This window comes from Molossus molossus, unplaced genomic scaffold (genome assembly GCF_014108415.1).
Source record: "Molossus molossus isolate mMolMol1 unplaced genomic scaffold, mMolMol1.p scaffold_m16_p_8, whole genome shotgun sequence".
Classification (NCBI taxonomy): domain Eukaryota; kingdom Metazoa; phylum Chordata; class Mammalia; order Chiroptera; family Molossidae; genus Molossus; species Molossus molossus.
Window position 1 is genome coordinate 91,991,543 of NW_023425402.1, and position 20,964 is coordinate 92,012,506.

The following is a 20,964-nucleotide window of genomic DNA, read 5'->3' on the forward strand; positions in this document are numbered from 1 at the left end:
AAAAAGAACCATATCTAATGGGTATTGAAATGTAATTTCACAGACATTCTTGGAACAGTTCCTCTAATAATATTACTTTGCTCTAAACCAATTTATTTGCTTAATGTGAAGTTAGCAAGCAAACTAAAATCAGAGAAAAAATACCTAGACTATTTTCATATGTAACACATCAACAAAAAATAAATATATACAAAAACTGGCTTGCATCTTTTGACCATAATAGATTTTTATCAACATGATTGCCACAAACATTATCAGGGATGTAATTTGATAGGTCATTTTGAAACGTGGGTCAGCATCCCAACATTCCTGTAAGGATTTGTTTTATTATGTCGGTAATCGCAAGAGAGACTAACCCATAAGAGACTACTTCCAATTATAAATAGGTCACATATTCATATACATAACCTTTTTCTCACAATTGGGAACTTAAGCAAATAATTTGGCATATTTTTAAAACAAGAAAAATATTCAAGCAGAGGCAGAGGGAAATAAATATCCTCTAGAATTCCAATCCTAAAATGGAAAAACAACCCAATGCCTTTCTGTGAGTATTTAAGTAAAATATTTTCAATTTTGCCTACTAGGTGACTGGGGTTAGTTACATTATGTTGAGTTAGGAAAATGCTAGGAAGGTATCTAGACCTTGGAATAATAGAACCTTCCTTTTTTTCTTCTCTAATGACGCCAGTTAACTATAGCAAAACAATAAAGGGATAATACTCTTGACAAATGAGTAAGTAAGGTATAGCAATTCTCACTCCAACTGAAAATGTTCCATGAAATGAGTAGCGGGGAGGTGATAAACCAGGTCTCTTACTTGTATGAGTTCAGTGAATGTGTCGTGTTCTAACTCAGTCCATATTTATATCCAAATGGCCTGGCTATGCATTAAAAAAATGGATGTTTTCCACTACACAGTACTCAGATGGAGGACAATTTTATTCTGCTTATCCTGGATTCATAAACATTTATCTTCAGCCTCCACTTGCATAGAATCAGATTTCAAAGAATCTCATTGATCTCCTAGTACATATTTTGCTTATAAAACTTTTTAAAGCATTGCTAATGGGGTGTTATAGCATTTCATCTTGAATATGGTTATTAACTACTTCACAAAGTAATGTATTTCATTAAAGAAAATGTGGACAAATAAAAAGTCTGGCATGATATTGAGCTGAAATCCATAAACATGTCTATATTTCTTATAACATTTACCACCTGCTACTCCAGTTCCTTTAATTCCCTCCATTTCTCTTACATTCTTAAGTCTGACACTCTAAGACAAACATTCTCTGGGAATTATCTCTTTAGCACAGAGAATAAAGGCTCTATTGTTTACATTAACCCTGCTATTACATATTCACACGTACACCTTAAGCCTGTGTTTGCTCTTTTAAACTCATCACACTTTTAATGAAAGTATTGAACTTGTTTACTATTACCTCTAGCCCTTTCATAAATCAGTTTTTGTTATCTATGCCTTTATTTTACCATACTTAGAAATTCATCATTGATTAGGAATATGGTCCTCTTCAATTATGGTTTTGACAGAAGGGTCACATAGAATCTTGTTTGTAAAATGTTTTATGTTAACTATCTGTCAAAGTTTTGTCTCTCTTGCCAATTTGATAATCATTCTTTTCTTTTCTTTTCCTTAAAATATGGAACACTTCACAAATCTGCATGTCATTCCCGTGCAGGGGCCATGGTAATCTCATCTGTATTGTTCCAGTTTTAGTGTATGTGCTGCCGAAGTGAGCATGATAATCATTCTTTATGTCTCCCTCCAAAAGAATGAACAAATATTAATTCATTTAATCAGTTTGGATCAAATAACCAAGTCAACCAAACTGCACTATAATGTAATCTGGATTTACTTCTTCACAAAGATACATAGTTTAGTAAAGGGAGAAAAAAATTAGAGATCATTTAAGCAAACATCACCTTTTAAATTTATGGAAAGTGAGCCTCAGAGAAATGAAATGGCTTTCTTAATATGGTTAAACATTGATTGAAAGCAAGCTATATTTTATTTATTTGTAGTACCCTCTACTTCAGGGGAAATGTCTCATATTTTTATACTAGATTCATAAGCTATAAAAATTAATTATGGGTGGTTATTAAGTGATGTTAATTTATCTAGATTATTGACAATAGACATAATAAGTCTTAATATTATAGTCTCTCTAATAGAAGAAACAAGTGACACAAATACCTTATTTTCCCCTGATAATTACCATAATGTTTCTTGATGGATATGTGCATGATATCCTGATGTCCAGTGTTAGTAGAGAATGCAAGAATATCAGTTAGAATATTTTCTCACTTTGTACTTAAAAATAAAGACATGAACTCTGGGGTCTTTCTCAATCTCAGAACATTCTGACCTCAGAAATAACTTTATCACAATATTGGCTTCTGGCTTAGTTGTTGGAATAATTGTTTTGTTAAAGTTGAGAGAAGAAGCAAAGAAAAGTTCATGATTTATTGATCTGTTTTCCTGGCTGGCTTAAAATAAGTGAATCGGCATCAATTCTCTATGCATATATTGATTATTATATAAAAGGACTTGTACGAGGGGCTGTTGAATACGGCTGAAAGTGGCTAAGAATGCTTCCTGATAAACCTTAAGAGATCTTCATGGGGTCAATTTTATTTGAGCACTACATTCTTGTTTTTGTTATTTTCAGAGAAACTAGAGAGCTAATTTAAGACAGGTACAGCTCTTTTTCCTTGTGAATCCAAAGGGATCAATGATTCTAATGGGTTGATGGCAAAGTTTCAAATTGAAAACTGTACTGGTTTCATAACTTGAATGCAGTTCTCATACATTCTTAAAGTGAATTGAACTAAATTTTCAATGAATGCTGTTTTACTGTAGAAAAATTGCAACCACCATGCTGATGTTTTCTTCATCTTGAACCTCTCCTCAGTGTTTGAAATGTAAGTCTTGCAGCATTAGCTGTATAAAAATGGGGATGGGTAGCATGATCATAATCTAATTTTATAAATGCTTAAAACATAGCATTTTTTGCCCAGCTGGTGTTCCTCAGTGGATTGAGCATCATCCCATGGATTGAGAGGTCCCAGTTCGATTCCTTGTCAGGGCACATGCCCAGGTTTCAGGCTCAATCCACAGTAGGGGGCATGGAGGAGGTAGTCAATAAATGTTTCTCTATCACATCAATGTTTCTCTCTCTCTCTCTCTCTCTCCCTCTTTCTTTAAAAACTCAATAAAACATATTAGAAAAATTAAAGCACTGTATTTTCAGGAACTATTTTCAGAAAACACCCCTAACTAGTAGATTAGAAATAAATATAATTCAATTTTTATTTCCATTTTAAATTCTTAAAAAATCTTGATCCATTAACAAATTTAAAACATATAGAAATATAGGAAGTATACTGGAGTTATCACAAGATCACACTGATACATATAATCTGGTAACAACACATACAGAACCATACAGTTTGGTTTCTCATTTCAAATGATTTATTAATTATTGAATTTTCAGTATGAACAACTGTAAACCTACTTTTGCCTCACCCTGTATGTAAATATAGTTTGGTTCTAGATTCCAATGATATACAGTCTTCTCACCATACCTTGCATAAGTGACTGGCAATACAAAAGGTCTTGTAGTGGCAATAATTTTGTCTTCATTTTTGTTGTACTCCTATTCATTGCTGGACATCTAACATCCCAGGGACCCTCCAATAAAATGTGTGTGGTATCCCCAAAAGACATTTTACAATAAAAAATATCACATATACATCTAGAATTTCTACTTGGTGTGGTTCTACTCTTTGTAAAAACTATTGCTTGTATTTTATGCTATATATTATATAATATATGAGTGAACAAACATATGTAGTCACTGCCTTAGTATTGAAGAGATAGAGGCAGTTTAGGCCATAAGAGATGGGAACGTGGGAAGGGAAGACTGAGACTCGTGGGGAGGAGGTTTGTGAAGATGTGGAGCTCAGCACACAAGCAGGCAACCCAGTACCCTGCATATATTCAGACTCTACAGATCTGAAATAAAACTAAAATCAACATTGGAAATTGTGCCTCCAAAGCCATCAACTCCCAGCCCCTATTAACACTCCTGACTTATAGACATAAAATGTTTATCTTGATTGCACATTAGAAGCTCCTGAAAGGAACACAGGTCAATTACATAAAAAGAAAAGAAAACAAACAAACAAAAAACTGAAAGGGCCAGTTTCAGGCAAGAGGGTAACATTGATTATATAGTTCCTTTCTCTAGGATCCTGATGGGTTTGCAAGGGAATTTTATTTACTGTTAAAGAAAATAGTGCTGGTGATTCTGACCTATTCCAATTAATATACTTACTGGCTTCTGGGAGCAAGGCAACAGGATTGACAAATGAGTTCTACTGCAAAACTATAGAGTGTGTTTCTATTGCAGAAAGCCAAGTTACCTTAAAAGGATTACAGGAAATCAAAATTAATTTAGAATAGAAACTGAAAGCAAGCATAGGGTTGCTCCAAAGGCATTCCTCCTCCTAACTAACAGTCTGGAAGAAGTTAAAATTATTTAAAAGGGGGGGGGCATTAATGCCCCTATAGATATCTGGGGCTACTTTATTTTTTCTTAATCACACCTAACTAATTTGTCTTCTCCTGGGAGTGAAGCTTCTATACAAATGTCAGAATAGTTAATCAATGTCTGTTTTTAAATCAGAACTGTCCACTTTCAACTAGGGAATATTGTGGGACAATATATATCTTTGCTTATCAAATCTGCCCCAATTCACCTCATAGGGTGAGGTTTTTTTAAATCAGTGATGCCCACATATGCTTTTTCCAGAAGGGTAATACGAATTTAGAACTAGATGGCCTAGGGTTAAACCCAGTTAGGTGGGAAACACAAACATTAAAACGTATGAATGTTTTTAAGGCAGAATTCCTTGAAAGTACCAATTCAATATAGCAAGGCATATATCTACCCCTAGACAAAGAAGCCAACGATCCACTTAGGTTCTCTCCCTGCTTCAGGGAGTCTGTCTATTTTTTCAAATAAATCTTGCTTTTGCTTGACCCTTTGTCCATGCATTCATCTTTGATTATGAAAGACACTGAACCCAGATCTGATCACAGATACTTGGTTTCAGTATTATGAGTATAACTTAGGACCGAGAACTTGGAATAGAATTCACCGAGAGGAAGCTTTCAGTTTAAGAAAGCCTGAACACTTCTAAAATATAATGTTCTCCTAGAAAGCAGACAAGTCCAATAAAAATTAATTACCCAATAGCAATTTGACAAAAAGCAATTTTTCCAATGACTAATTAATTGATCAAATTTATAAGAATGAATGGGTTTAATAGAAATTTTTTAATTTACCAATTTTTTTTCAGTTATTAATTCATAAAAATATTTCTATAGCAATTTACATTTTTTGCATTCCTGAATTGTCATTTTATTTAGAAAAGAAGTTTCTTGTTAACTTTGTATTGTGGATATGGCTCACATAGCAAGGTCAAGAATTTTATAAATAGTAGAATGTGTTTCATTTACATAATGTTTTAATTCTCACATACATTTATTTTTTTTAAAGAATAAAATTGCCTTTACCTTTAAATTGAAAAATGCATTCTGACCATATTTTATACCAAGTGCTATACTACAGGTTAGACATGTGGTACATCAAATAATGGTTTCTGCCACCTCTGATTAGGAGACCAAATCTTAAAAAATTATACCACAGATTACACTAGGAATAATAGTAATAATTCAACTTCATTGAGTTCTCATTTTCTTCTCTATGAGGTATTTTGGACCTTTTTTTTTTTTTTTGCTTAATCCCTTTACCATTTTCACACAGCTCCATAGCCCCCTTCCCTCTGACAGCTGTCTATTTATGAGTCTGTCTTGGTTTTGTTTGTTACTTTACTTTGTTCATTAGATTCCACATATGAGTAAAAGAATATGGTTCTTGTCTTTCTCTGACTGGCTTATTACACTTAGCATAATGCTGTCCACATTCATTTCTATATCGTGTTGATTTACAGATGTCTAAGCACATGCTTGATTATCATGTGTCTAGACTATTCTAGATGAAATTCTTTAATTTAACTGCAAACTGACTATATGACTAGTAACATTTCAACTAAATTTATTTACTATTGTGAGTTCTTCCTTTTAGTGCTCTTGCTAATTATTTATAAACACTTTTTTGTTTTATCACCCTTTGAGATGATAACTGAGGAACATAGTCATGTCTAATTCATTGAATATTTATATTTTCTAAAATGTGTAGCCTTTTGTCATAGCACTTTATAAGTGCTCAATAAATAGGTCTTGCTTCACTCACTAATAGCTGAAACTTAAGCCTGAAGTAGATTTGACAGACTATGTCTAGGTCAACCTGTTATGAAAATAACCTGGGAATATGCTGGGTCTGGCATATCACTCAGGGAAGAAAGTAACAAATTAAACTTCAAGTTCAATGACTGCCATCATATATATCTCTATATCTATCTCTCTATCATCTATCTATCTATCTATCTATCTATCTATCTATCTATCTATCTATCTAATCAGCCAATTGCTTTACTTTAATTTTCCCATTAGTTGTGATTGTCATGTCACTGGACTACTCAATGGATCACTTTTAATGAATTGATTGGTCAATTTGAGAAAGAATCTAATTCAAATTCTTTAAAAGTTTTTCCCAGAGAATTCAGTGTTTGCTGGAACTGATCACATCACCCTATATATTGAGCCTAACCTAAGCATAGCCCGTATCTCTGATGTCAGACTACTGAGATACAGAACGGGGATTCTTTTTTTTTTTTTTTTTTTTTTTTTGCTTTTGCTTGGTGTTTTTTATTGATTGTGTAACTTTAAGGGAATTTGAGGAACCAGAAGCCCTAATAGAAATGCCACTGGCTCCTTTCTCTCTTTTCTTTGTTAATTCTTTTTTCCCCCCTGTATTCCTTTATACTTTTTGTACTTTTCCTTTCTTTTTTCCCCCCTTCTCTTGTTGCTTCCGAAGATTGAGAGATAAAACTAGTTAGAATTGTATTAATAGAATATAGGGAAAATAGATGTGCTAAAATATGATGTACCTACCACTGTTTCTGCATCAACCACACAACATGGGAAATCATGACAAGTACATATCATAGGAAGTGACTGTGTGTAATGGTGACCATTTACTAGTCCATAAAGCACCTCAGCTATACTTGTGGAGAAATTGGATTATTTTATTTACTAAGTATAGTAAAAATCTCTTTTTATCCTCATAAGATTCTAGCATCTGAGAAAGTAAACAACTATTTATTGAGCTATTAAGATTAAAATTATTCTCCTCCTCTAAAAACATTAAAGAAGGAAAAACAAGTACTGTACTAAGGTTAGAAGGAGCCCAGAGAGGGCAATGAAATAAAATTGGTTGTTTTTTTTTCTTTTCTGTTTGCATTTTTGTCCGTAAAAATGCCCATAAGAAGCAATTTTAATCTCTTCAATATAAAAACAATAAAAAAAGTTCATCTTATTTTTGTGTCTAGCCTGATATTCTTAGAATTTTGTACATTCTAAATATAAGTAAAAATACTAAAGTGCCTATTGAAAAATCTTGACTTCAAAATTTATTTCTCCACAGCATGTCTAGAATACATGTTTGAGAAACTGAAAGATAAGTCATCTGACATTTTTATAACCTCACTTTTTAATGAAGAAGCAAAAAGCAATCTTTGAAAAACAGAACAATATAATTTTAATTCACATTGCCTTAATGGCTGAAGACCAGAGGCAACATAAACCAAACAGGAAAAGAAAATAGTACATATGGGTAATATGACTTGGGTAATGTTACTAAGGAATCACAACTTCTGACTTTAATAACTTTAATATGATTCAATTTTCAATTTTAACATTGTAATGACTCACATTCCTAATTATCACGTTTTTCTGCATATCACGTTTCTTGTTCTTGGGACTGTTGCTAGCTCTATTTCCTGGTTAGCACATTTATTTTATTTTTGTCTCTTAAAAGCATTCAAACAACATTTCAGTATAATAATACTCTAGTTGTATTTTTCATCCTTTGCTTAAAAATATGTATCTTTAGAAAGAATGCTATAACTCCCAAACAGTTTATATCTTGAAAACGTTTAGAGAATTGTATTTGTCTCACTTTTATTCATATGCATTTATAATTTATTTTAAATGGCCAACATAATCAAAATAATTAAACATATTAAAGAATCCATTTTCCACTCTTTCAGTTTTCCTAAGATTTGCATATTCTATGTAGACACAGATGAACTTTGATTATCTGTGCCATATTAAGTAATCATATGGGTTATCTGAAACCAGAAAAACTCACCTAATCTGTTTTTAAGTTTATCTCTAAAGTATATTTTAAATTTAAAATGCCTCCACATCATATCTTTCTTCTTAAACATTTTTAAGGCAGAAGTGTTAAGAATATGCTTTAATTTAAATAGCAGAAACACGTATTACATCCAAATCTTAGAACCCCATTTACAAGAAAAATCAAAGTAAAGTGTCTCCAGATGACTTAGAGGGCTCTATTCTGCTATATAATTTTCTACTTTCCTCTGAAACAGCTTGTGAAAATACAAGGTTAACTGAATATTGCACAAAACAATGTTAGAAAATCAAAGACTGTTGTCAAACTAAAAAACAAAAAACAGGATGTTCTTGGTTTATAAACCAAGAAAAGTAGCATTGTTTTCCACTCTTGCCCCTCAACCTGCTCCCTAACCCACCCAATCCATCCTAGTATTCTATTGTAGTTTATATTTACCTCTTACCACTCTCATCATATTTTAGATTTTATTCTTTATATGTTTTTTTCCAGTTGTTTTGACTTCTGCATAAATGTAAAGATATCTTTCATGCGTTCCATATCCTTAGTTGCTAACATCTTGTTGGACACACAGTAAGTACTCAGGAAATGTTTGTTAAATGAATGAAATGATAAATAAACTAATACTCGACTAAATAAATGTGTTAATTAAAGAAGAAATTAAATATATATTAATCAGTAAAATAATTGGTATAAGGAAATGTTCAGCGATATGAACTGGCAACTAATAATCTGATTTTGTACAGTCAAACCTACCAACATTTTTACTGTTGCATCTGTAGCCTCAATAAAGTTGTCCTTTTAAGCCTGAAATACCAATCAGAAAGAATATATGTACCCCCATGTTCATAGCAGCACTATTTACAATAGCTAAGATCTGGAAACAGCCCAAGTGTCCATCAGTAGACGAATGGATAAAAAAGCTGTGGTACATATACACAATGGAGTACTATGCAGCTGTAAGAAAGAAAGATCTCTTATCCTTTGAGACGACATGGAGGGACCTGGAAAGTATTATTCTAAGTGAAACAAGCCAAGCAGAAAAAGACAAATACCACATGATCTCACTGATATATGGAATATAATGAATATAACAGTCTGAGGAATAGGGTAGACCCAGAAACACAGAAGTAGGGTACAGACTGACACCCTCTCAGAAGAGGGGGTGGTGGGGGGTGGGAAGAGATAAACCACAGGACTTATATGCATGTATGCATGACCAATGGACATGGACAACTCAGCCGGGGACAGGGCGGGGGGATAGGGAGGAGGGTGTCAATGGGGTAAAAAAAAGAGAAACATCTGTAACAAAAATAACATTAAAAAATAAATAAATAAAATAAATAAATAAAATAAATAAATAAAGTTGTCCTTCCATGTGTGTAAATAATCCTTCATCTATAATTTGGATTTATCATCTTTATATGTTTGTAAGAACTTGTTTGTTATAGATTATTCTTTCCTTCTCCACTTTCACTGTTTTCCTCCATTATTTACCTCCAGAATAAAAATATTCAAGTTTGTTCAGAATTAAACACACACACACACGCACACATACACACATGAAAACATGTACTTTTGCCTTCTTGACCAGTTTATTTCTCATTATTCACAGTCAAGCATGTAATAGCATTGTCTACTTTTTCCGTTACCCCTAACCCTCCTTTCATTTATCTTCAAACCATTGTCTATGTCTTACCCAGTATCAAGACAATGCGTTACTGTTGTCTATGGGCAAATAATATGAATAACAAAAATGGTCATGACCGTGACAATAATAATAATAATAATGCCATGTTACTGAGCACTTCCCATATACTAGGCATTGTTTTAAGTATGTGTTTAAGTTACTTTTTAATTTAGTAGCTATGGTAACTCTGTAATAAGCACTATAACTAGCTCCATTTTATGAATGAACTGAAATACATATAGTTTAAACAGGTCACACAGTATTTAAGTTCAATTGATAGGCAACAAAGCTCACACTTTTAACCACTAGAATGTAACAACTGTCACCAAAGGTTAGAAAAGATTTTATGTGACTGCTTTCCAGGTCTAACATGTTAATTGGGTATTTCCTCCTCTAGTAAACAGTGAGAAATTTACACTTGTATAAAGGATAATACATTTTCCTTCATTGAAATCAGAGTCGTTTATTTGTTGTATGGAAATTCGTACTATCTGAAGGGTGTGTTTGCAAACTGAAGAGTGAAAAAGTTTGTGCTCATTATTAAAATGCCTCTCACCTCATAATTAATTCACCCTTCCTCTTTCTTTGTGGTACTCGAAGTAGATACCATAAACATTTCCCTCTGCGGCTTTCTTTAAAAGAGCCACCTTGAAAAGCACTGTAAAACCATAGATGTCGGAAGGCACTTTCTTCCTGTATGTGGTGTGCTATTTTTCAATATGACACCCAAAACAGTAGCATCTTGGAAACCTAGCAACACTCACAGGGACAAGTTGTGACCAACATCTAGCATGTTTCTCTGTCACCAAGCAGGTCACTCCTGGAGAACAGCCGTGGCCACGACCTCCAGAAAGATTTTCCACTACGACATGGATTTATGAACCTCAGCGAGTGTCTTCACCACTGATAAGCTGCACGTTCTTTTGATAGCTCTGCCTTTGCCCAAATAGTAGGACCTTTGCCCTAGCAAAGGACCTCGTCTAACTCCTAATTCCTTAGTTGCTCACTGTGTCTTTTCACCCAGAGGTTAAGAGTTGTTTCTTGTGTTTGCTGCCTTAGAACCACAGAATATTCTTTGTTCCCCCTCTTTTGGTAGTTAACAAATACTTATAGAAAATTCTTCCTGCTTCAATTACTAACATACTTTCTATTTCTTAACTGCTTCCTGACTGATTCAAATACTACAGAATTTCCTCTGGAAGAAATAAATTGTCCCATAAGGATGCACAGGAACCCAGAAAGGCATGGGAAAGGACGGGCAAGGTGAATACAAATGCACACATAGCTGCAATGCCTTGTAAAGTTTCCAATATGATGCAATAAAATACATGGCAAAAAGAAACACCAAGGGTGGAAGGAGGATTCAGGCAGCAAAGTGATTCTTCAGTCTTTGCATTTTCCAGGCGAAGAGTACTAGTCATACTAGATATTAATAAGATGATGCCTATTATATTACACAAGATAAACTACTAAACAATAGTAAAACTATATACATAAAACACTACTTGGGAAGAAACACTGATAATATTAGTAATACCAACAATACTTAGTAATTACAGAAGAAGCTGATTGAGTAGAGAAAAAGAAGCAAATTTATCAGACAAATTATTGAGCACATGCTTGACATAAGCTCAGATACAATAATTATTATGTTAAAGTTAAGTGTATTTTGAAACTCAATTAAAAGGCAAATATCATAAAACTGGAGTAAAGTGAAATCAAACTCCACCTCTATACTAGATTTTTTCAAAAATCGGGATACAGAATTACACATAAAGTAAAAATAAATGAAAACAACAAAAAATGGACAAGCAATGATATGTGAAATAAAGCTGAAAGTTTCAGATAATAAACAGGGCAATTCGAATGATAAAAGTTTCAATTCTTTGGATTTAAAATTTTATAGACCTATTTTCAGCCCATTGTAGATTGATAGAACTGTAAAAGGGCTAGGCAAACTCACTCTCATAGTGGGAGAATTTAATACAGCACTCTCTGTTTCTGACAGGAAAAAAAAAGGAGAAAAAAGAAACTGTAAGAATATTTGCTGTGTATTACAGATATTCCTTACCAATTTAAAGTTCTTCTATGCTTAGTTCTTTAAAAAGTTCCCCCCCTTTTTTTTATCATAATGCATATTGAATTGTGCTAAATAAATTTTCTGTATGTTTTGAGATGATTATATTATTTTCTGCACTAATTTTTTAATTTAGTAAATTCAATTACTGGTTTTCCATTAATGTTACACCAGCATGGCATTTGTGTGTGAACACAACTTGATAATTACAGTGTACTGTGTTATTATGCACTGATGAATAACTTTGTTAATTTGTTTATGATAGCGCATCTATATTCATAGAAGAGTTTGGCCAATATTTTTCCTTTATTCTATCTAATATTAGTATCAATATTAAGTTTGTCCCATGAAATGAGCTAAAAAGTATTTCTTCTCTTCTATTCCCAGGAAGAATTTGTGTGACTTTCTGACTCTTTCAATGTTTGAAAAAAATTTCTTCAAAACTTTATGAGACTGATGATTTATTGCAAGAGAATTTTTAAAGTTTGTCTAAATGATTATTAAACTATCTAGTTTTGTATTTTTATCTGAATAAATTTTGGTAAATTATATTTTTCCTGGAAATGTAGTTAGTTCTTCCTATTAAAATTGATTGGTACAATGTATCCTATTATTAGGTTTACTCTGCAACTTTTAAAATACAGCATGTGCCCAGCCGGTGTGGCTCAGTGGTTGAGTGTCGACCCATGCACCAAGAGGTCTCTAGTTCAATTCCCAGTCAGGGCACATGCCCAGGTTGTGGGCCCAAAGCCCAGTGGGGACCATGCAAGAGGCAGCCAGTGGATGTTCTCTCATCAGTGTTTCTATCTCTCTCTAAAATCAATACAGAAAAAATGACTTTTTTAAAATACAGTGTGGGCATGCCAGGCCTTCTGGCTCAGTGGACTGAGCGACGTCCCATGGACTGAGAGGTCACAGTTCAATTCCCAGTTGCAGGTTCAGGTTGCGGGTTCAATCCTCAGTAGGTGGCATGCAGGAGGCAGCTGAGTGGTTTTTCTCTCTCACATTAATGTGTCTCTCTCTCTCTCTTCCTTTCTCTCTCTCTATAAAATCAATAAAAAAATACTAAAGATAAAATAAAATAAAATACAGTATGGGCAAAACTAGGTTTATAGTTTTGAGTACAAAAAACACAGCTTATTCTTGCATTATTATTTATTAAGTATTATATTATTTTCCATACCAACAACTGTAAAACTGCTTTTGCCACACCTTGTATATACACCCTTTCTCCTCATAGAGATATTTTTTGTTCTATTGTTTGTTAATAAACAAAAATTAATAAATTTTTCTAGAATTTTGACTGTTTTTATTAAAGAATATAAATATTTTGCCTTTGATAATCATCATTATTATATATTTTTTATTTCATTTTGTTACCATTTGCCCTTATCTCTAGTGTCCTACTTTTTATTTTTTTATTTATTTTTTTTTATTGATTAATTTTTGTTACAAATGATTCTCCTTTTTTCCCCCAGTGATTCCCCCCTCCCCCTTTCCTTGCCTGCCCCTTCCCCTGATTGTTGTCCATGTCCACTGTTCATGCCTACATGCATATAAATTCTGCTGTTCATCCCTCTCTCAGCTCCCCACTCCTTAGGGGATTGTCCTCAAACTGTTATGTTCATTATATTCCAGAAATCAGTGAGATCATATGAAATTTGTCTTTCTCTGCTTGGCTTGTTTCACTTAGGATGATACTTTCCAGGTTCCTCCGTGTAGTCTCAAAGGATAAGAGATCTTTCTTTCTTACCGCTGCGTAGTACTCCATTGTGTATATGTACCACAGCTTTTTCATCCATTCGTCTACTGATGGGCACTTGGGCTGTTTCCAGATCTTAGCGATTGTAAATAGTGCTGCTACAAAGATGGGGGTACATATATTCTTTCTGATTGGTGTTTCAGGCTTCTTAGGGTATATTCCTAGAAGTGGGATCACTGGGTCAAATGGGAGTTCAATTTTTAATTTTTTGAGGTGACACCATATTGTTTTCCATAGTGGCTGCACCAGTCTGCATTCCCACCAACAGTATACTAGAGTCCCCTTTTCTCCACACCCTCGCCAACACTTGTTGTTTGATGATTTGTTGATGGCGGCCATTCTGACCGGTGTGAGGTGATACCTCATTGTTGTTTTGATTTGCATCTCTCTGATGATTAGTGATGATGAATATTTCTTCATATGTCTCTTAGCCATTTGTATGTCCTGTTTGGAGAGGTGTCTATTTAGTTCCTCTGCCCATTTTTTAATTGGATTCTTTGTCTTCCTTTTGTGGAGTTGTATGAGCACTCTATATGTATTGGAAATTAACCCCTTATCTGATATATCATTGGCAATTATGCTCTCCCATACAGTGGGTAGCCTTTCCGTTTTGATGATTGTATCTTTCGCTGTGCAGAAGCTTTTGAGTTTGATGTAGTCCCATGTGTTCATTTTCTCCTTTGTTTCTATTGCCTTAGGTGATGTGTCAGTAAAAATTCTGCTGCGTATGATGTCTGAGATTTTGTTGCCCACAGTCTCCTCTAGGATTTTTATGGATTCATGAGTTACATTTAAGTCTTTTATCCATTTTGAGTTTATTTTGGTGTAGGGTGTAAGTTGATGGTCTAGTTTCATTTTTCGGCAAGTAGCTGTCCAATTTTCCCAGCACCATTTATTAAAGAGGCTGTCCTTACTCCACTGTATGCTCTTGCCACCTTTGTCAAATATTAATTGAGCATATTGCCTAAGGTCCATTTCTGGGTTCTCTATTCTGTTCCACTGGTCTATATACCTGTTCTTGTGCCAGTACCAGACTGTTTTGATTATGGTGGCTTTGTAGTATAACCTGAAATCTGGTATTGTGATCCCTCCAACTTTGTTCTTCCTTTTCAAGATTGCTGTGGCTATTCGAGGCCTTTTTTGGTTCCATATGAACTTTTGAAGTAATTGTTCTAATTCTTTGAAGTATGCCGTTGGTATTTTGATGGGGATTGCGTTGAATCTATAGATTGCTTTGGGTAATATGGACATTTTAATGATGTTAATTCTCCCAATCCATGAACAGGGTATGTTCTTCCACTTTTTTACATCTTGCTCTATTTCATTTTTCAAAGACCTGTAGTTTTCTGCGAATAGGTCCTTTATCTCTTTGGTTAAGTTTATTCCTAGGTATCTTAATTTTTTTGCCGCAATGGTAAATGGGATTGTTTGCCTAGTTTCTCTTTCTGTGAGTTCATCATTGGTGTATAAGAATGCCATCGATTTCTTGACGTTAATTTTGTATCCTGCTACTTTGCCAAATTCATTTATTAAGTCTAGTAAGCTTTTGGTGGAGTCTTTGGGATTTTCTATGTACAGTATCATGTCATCTGCAAATAATGACAATTTCACTTCCTCCTTTCCAATTTGGATCCCTTTTATTTTTTCTTCCTGTCTGATTGCTGTGGCTAAGACTTCCAGTACTATGTTAAATAGGAGTGGCGAAAGTGGGCATCCTTGCCTTGTTCCTGTTCTTAAGGGAAATGCTTTTAGTTTTTGCCCATTGAGTATGATGTTGGTTGTAGGTCTTTCATATATGGCCTTTATTATGTCTAGGTATGATCCCTCAATTCCCACACTGCTGAGCGTTTTTATCAGAAATGGATGCTGGATTTTGTCAAAGGCTTTTTCAGCATCTATTGATATGATCATGTGGTTTTTATTCTTCAATTTATTTATGTGGTGTATCACATTTATGGATTTGCGAATATTGTACCAGCCTTGCATCCCTGGGATGAATCCCACCTGGTCATGGTGGATAATTTTTCTGGTGTATTGCTGGATTCGATTTGCTCGTATTTTGTTCAGGATTTTGGCATCTATGTTCATCAGGGATATTGGCCTGTAGTTTTCTTTCTTTGTTGTGTCTTTTTCTGGTTTTGGAATTAGAGTTATGCTGGCTTCATAAAACGAGTTTGGCAGTCTTCCTTCTTCTTGAATTTTTTGAAATAGTTTGAGGAGAATGGGTATTAGTTCTTCTTTGAATGTTCGGTAAAACTCCCCTGTGAAGCCATCTGGGCCTGGGCTTTTGTTTGCTGGAAGAGTCTTGATTACATCTTCAATTTCTTCTGTTGTTATTGGTCTGTTCAAGTTTTCAATCTCTATCTGATCCAATTTTGGGAGGCTATGTGTTTCTAAAAATTTGTCCATTTCGCTTAGATTTTCGAATTTGTTGCCGTATAATTTTTCATAGTAGTCGTTAACGAAAAAATATGGAACGCTTCACGAATTTGCGTGTCATCCTTGCGCAGGGGCCATGCTAATCTTCTCTGTATCGTTCCAATTTTAGTATATGTGCTGCCGAAGCGAGCACCTACTTTTTAAATTATTTTAAATTATTAATGTTGTTGCTTAGCTCACTAGTTCTGAGCTTCTCTGCATTTTAAATATTTTTATTTAGAATACTTATTTTGTTCACTTCTCAATATTTTTCAGTTTTTATTATGGTTTCTTCTTTGGTTCATGGGTTTATTTTTATTATAGAATAATCCTTCTAGAGTGCTCAAGTATTAAACATACAACTTGATGGACATTTAAAAACTTAAGTGTCAATTTAACTACCACTTAGATCAATATATAAACCACAGGATTCCCTAATACCTCTCCCCAGTTAGTCTCAACCCCAGACCTCTCTCCACTCCAGTACATAATGTTTTGGATTTGATTTTTTTTTTTTTTAATCCTCACCTGAGGACATTTTTCCATTTTTTATTCAGATAGAGTGGGAGGGAGAGAGAGGACAAGAGAAACAGAAACATCGATGTGAAAGGGACACTTCGAGTGACCGCCACCTGCACGACCCAACTGGGTCGGGTCGAGGACAAGCCGTAGCCAAGGTACGTGCCCTTAGTGGGAACCAAACCCGGGTCTCTGTGGACCGCAGGCTGACGCTCTAACCGCTGAGCCAAACCGGCCAGGGCTGATTTTTATTTTTTTATTTTTGCTTGTCATTTCACCTGTGAGATTCATCCAATTGTTGCATTGTAGCAGTAATTTAAGCTTGTAGCTCTACAGTATCTCAGTGCCTGGAGACGCTACAGTTTATTGATCAATATTATTGTTGAATATATAAATTATTTCTAGTTTTTTGGTTTTTAGGCATAAAGTATCTATGAACATCCTTGTAAAATTCTTTGGGAAACATTTTCTCTTTCCTCATGGGAATATGATTCTAAATACATGAAATTGTAACGTCTTTAGAACATAATATCATACTCAGGTACTATATTCTATTTTTTGCTAAAATGATTTGTTATTGTTGATGCCAGCTTTATGGACTATTCCATTACAAGTTTTCTTAAGTGTTTCTTGGGTGCTCTTAGATTATATGCATTCTCTAATTGGTGAATGTCATAGGTTTAATCTTGTTACTTATGCTCTTCAAGTCTACTAAGTCTTTTCTATTTTTGTCAAATTCCTCTATTTTTAGAATATGTTATAAAAAAGCACCCACTAAATTGGTAGATTTGGCCACATTTCCTTGAATTTCTGGCAAATGTTGCTTTAATATTTTAAAGTTACATCATTAGCTACATTCAAGTTTCAAAATGTTATACTCACTAAAGAATTAAAAATTGAATCACTCTAAAGTAATCCTTTTTTTAGCCATCGTAGTTTTACTCGTGCAGTTTTTAATCTGATATTGAATTAATTTTAAGACATCTTTTCCTTCGTTTTTGCTTAACATATATTTTTCTAACCTCGAAATTAAATTTCCCATGCAGTTACATTTTAGGTTTGCCTCTTGAAAATATATCCATAGATTACATGTTATATCAGTTTGAACTTCTCATTTTTGAGATTATTTCCTTTTCATTTAATTTGATTAGAAATATGTTTGCATGTGTATCTATTTTGGCAGCTATTTATCATCTTTTTTTACTGTAGAAAAATAAAAAACCTTGAAAAAGTTTAAATGTTTCAGGAAATTCTTGCAAGAAAAATATTATACAATTCTACATAGTATGCTAGCATGATTAGTAAATTGTGGACAAAATAATCCAATAATAGTTATAAATTATTTTAAAATAGAGAGTATATTTTTTTCCTGTGGGTTTGTTTTATTATACTATTTTGTATAGTTGTTTTTTTTTTTATCTGAATACTAATGCAAGTTAATATTGTAGACACTCCAGTTCTTCTACCCTTTCAACGTCCTACCAATTTTTTTTAATCCTCCTAGTTGACCTAAAAGATTTGTAGTGAATTTATACTATTTAAATTCTAATGAAGTTATGTACTCTAAGATATGTGTAAGAGTTTTACTTTTTTCTTTTCCCATCTTAAATCTAAAAATAATTTTTCAACAAAACTTCCTTAAAAACAAAAAAGCAAGTATTAAGTTTAGTGTACCTTTCTGGACATTTTTTTTTTCTTTTATCTTTGAATATGTGTAACTCATAAAACAAATATTTAAAGAATTATTCCAACAGGATATTATTTTATGTTATTACAACATTAAATGGGTTATTATGGCTGAATGTTAAGTCAACTAAACCCATAAACTAAAGTCATATGATTAAAATGATATCTTAAAATATAATCTAATACATGTATAACATAATACATATATATAACATATTCAATATATCAGTTAGAAAATTATTATGCCCATGTGTTGGTTACATCATTTTTTTCCATAATTCTACATACCACAGGTTACTTTGAAATCAGTCTGTGGTCGGACTACAGAGCACAAAGCACTTCCTCTTTTTTTGTATAAATAATGAAATTTACCTAATAAGTGCAAAATGAGTGCTTGATTTCTGTTGGTTCACAATTATTCAGATTTACAATAAACATGCACGATTTTCTTTTCTAACTAAAATGTGATATTTCTGTCCTTGAACTCAATGACCCTTTCACAAGCAGAAGTTTGTATAAACATGTAAAAAGTTAAAAACTGCATCAACATGTTCAATGCTTTCTTCTGCCTAAAATGGTGTTCCTTCACAGAACTCCAGAGCTTGTCTCGAGGCGGACTGGTGACTCATCTCCAGTACGCGATCAGACTGCAGAACACAAAGCATCCTCTTTTCTTAAAATAAATTTCTCACGCTGAACAAGTGACAGAGAATGGGTCTATCACTTTGCTATAATTTCAGTTGAAAGAGAGGGAACGTACTGTCAAATATTATTGTCTAGCTCTCCAGATATTTTCCAATAAGCTTTGGACCCTGCACATACGCTATTTCTCTCCAAACCCAAGTAGCAGTAAAAATATTTCAAGATTTTCTTTTGTACCATAATTTTTTAAAATACAAATCATTTTTCTAAAGACATAATTTTTCTCATTTCAAAACAAAAATCATTTGAAGTCAAAAATAAATATTCTCCAGGACTTGTTCAACTGGATCATGTGATGAAAAATGTCTGCCAAGTAGGCCAGTGGCTGCAGCCGTTTTTCATCCTCAAAGCACTCGCAATATCTGGCCTACAATTTTCTTGAAAGGCCTCCTATAATTTCCCTTCCAGCTCAAACATCCTGTTGGGAACTTCCTCCATCAAACCGCTAGATTCCTTTGTGTCGCAGGCGGTGAGAGTGAGTGCTCTTTGCCCAAGTTTTCATACAGTTTTTGAAATGTTCTTGTGTGAGTTGGTCTTGATGTAATAAAATGGATCAATTATTTTTGAAACGTTTTTCTCAACTTCCTTTCATTTCATCGACAATAGTTATTTTAGTGTTGTTCTATTTTTATATCAGAACCTACCTGTGAGCAGACTTGTCTAAGACAATCCTGGAACTACGGGTTTATGAGAAGTGAAATTCAAGGAGCCAGTCACTGATGGGGCATCGCATCGCAGACACCGGTGCAATTTCTCCGACCGAGACTTCTGTTCAAGATATGAAGGGAGCCCTGGCTGGTTTGGCTCAGCGGACAGAGCGGCGGCCTGCAGTCCAGGGGGACCCAGGTTTGGTTCCCACTAAGGGCACGTACCTCGGTTGCAGTTTGTCTCTGGCCCTGGTTGGGTAGTTGGGTAGTACAGGTGACAGCCACTTGATGTGACCCTTTCATGTCAATGTTTCTCTCTCTCTCTCTCCATCTCCCACTCTTATCTGAACAAAAAAATGGAAAAATGTCTTTGGGTGAGGATAAAAATAAAAAGATATGAAGGCGAAACATACTACATACTCCTTTGCTTGTTTCTGGCCGCTCTTTGTACAGGAAAAGTTACTGTGAATTTAAAAATTTACAAATGTTATAAATATGACAGAATGGCATTTATTGGAGAAATCTTTTGACTCATTAACCTAAGTTGTAAAGCTCTTGTTTTTCAGTTTATTACACAAAAACTCTTTGACAAATGGTGACATTTCCTCATATATTGCTGATCATATATCTTGAGAGTGGAACCTTCTAAATTCTCATTTAACATCTTGTCTTAGCAATTTCCTCACCATAATTTTATATGCTGGCATTATTAGGTTTTAAAGAACTACGTGACTTTTTCTTTTCTGGACAATACTCTGCTATTAAACAAATTGGTCCCTTTTTACAAGATGAAATTTTTAATCAAACGTATATTTTTAGATTCTAAATGCCATATAAAATACGTACTATTACTTGTGAAATAACTGTGATTTGTAAATGTCTTTTTAAATTTTCTGGAAATATTGTTGCACTCTGAGTTGCCTCAGAAGACACAAGGAAATACGCCAGTCGGATAGTCAGCCCATGTGAAACCCGCTGAGCCAACACTGTCATTGTAAAGGCAGATTTCATACATCTTGTTCTGCACTGGCGCATGAGTCAGCAGTTTGTATTCATTCGTCACTGATCTTCTCTGAACGCTCCGTAGGTCTCAG

General features: G+C 33.9%; 1 long non-coding RNA gene and 2 other non-coding genes across 3 annotated transcripts in view; all 3 read right to left on the reverse strand.

Moving 5' to 3' along the window:
• The window catches only part of LOC118621631, a 347,996-nt gene that overhangs the window by 88,661 nt on the left and 238,371 nt on the right, over positions 1-20,964 (reverse strand). The gene's annotated exons all lie outside the window — the stretch shown is intronic.
• LOC118622067 lies at positions 1,659-1,765 on the reverse strand. Its single transcript, XR_004957904.1, has one exon. It is a non-coding gene; the product is annotated as a U6 spliceosomal RNA (small nuclear RNA).
• On the reverse strand, positions 16,364-16,470 carry LOC118622031. The gene has a single exon (XR_004957870.1). It is a non-coding gene; the product is annotated as a U6 spliceosomal RNA (small nuclear RNA).